The following is a 570-nucleotide window of genomic DNA, read 5'->3' as shown; positions in this document are numbered from 1 at the left end:
CACCTGACCTGCCTTTTGAGAAACCTATATGCAGGTCAGGAAGCAACAGTTAGAACTGGACATGGAACAACAGACTGGTTCCAAATAGGAAAAGGAGCATGCCAAGGCTGAATATTGTCACCCTGCTTATTTCACTTATATGCAGAGTACATCATGAGAAATACTGGGGTGGAAGAAGCAGAAGCTGGAATCAAGATTGCCGGGAGAAATACCAATAACCTCAGATATGCAGATGACACCACCCTTATGGCAGAAAGTGAAGAGGAACTAAAAAGCCTCTTGATGAAAGTGAAAGAGGAGAGTGAAAAAGTTGGCTTAAAGCTCAGCATTCAGAAAACAAAGATCATGGCATCTGGTCCCATCACTTCATGGGAAATAGATGGGGAAACTGGAAACAGTGTCAGACTTTATTTTGGGGCTCCAAAATCACTGCAGATGGTGACTGCGGCCATGAAATTAAAAGACGCTTATCTTGGAAGAAAAGTTATGACCAACCTAGATAGTATATTGAAAAGCAGAGATATTACTTTGCCAACAAAGATCTGTCTAGTCAAGGCTATAGTTTTTCCA

The 570-nt window shown here is 41.6% G+C and overlaps 1 protein-coding gene across 2 annotated transcripts in view; it reads right to left on the bottom strand.

The window, feature by feature from the left end:
* Positions 1 to 570, bottom strand: part of ZNF416 (zinc finger protein 416) — a 5,890-nt gene that overhangs the window by 3,222 nt on the left and 2,098 nt on the right. The gene's annotated exons all lie outside the window — the stretch shown is intronic.

Source organism: Bison bison, unplaced genomic scaffold (assembly GCF_000754665.1).
Source record: "Bison bison bison isolate TAMUID 2011002044 unplaced genomic scaffold, Bison_UMD1.0 scf7180017864383, whole genome shotgun sequence".
NCBI lineage: Eukaryota > Metazoa > Chordata > Mammalia > Artiodactyla > Bovidae > Bison > Bison bison.
Note: the sequence above shows the minus strand (reverse complement) of the source record. Positions and strands in the feature narration are given on the sequence as shown.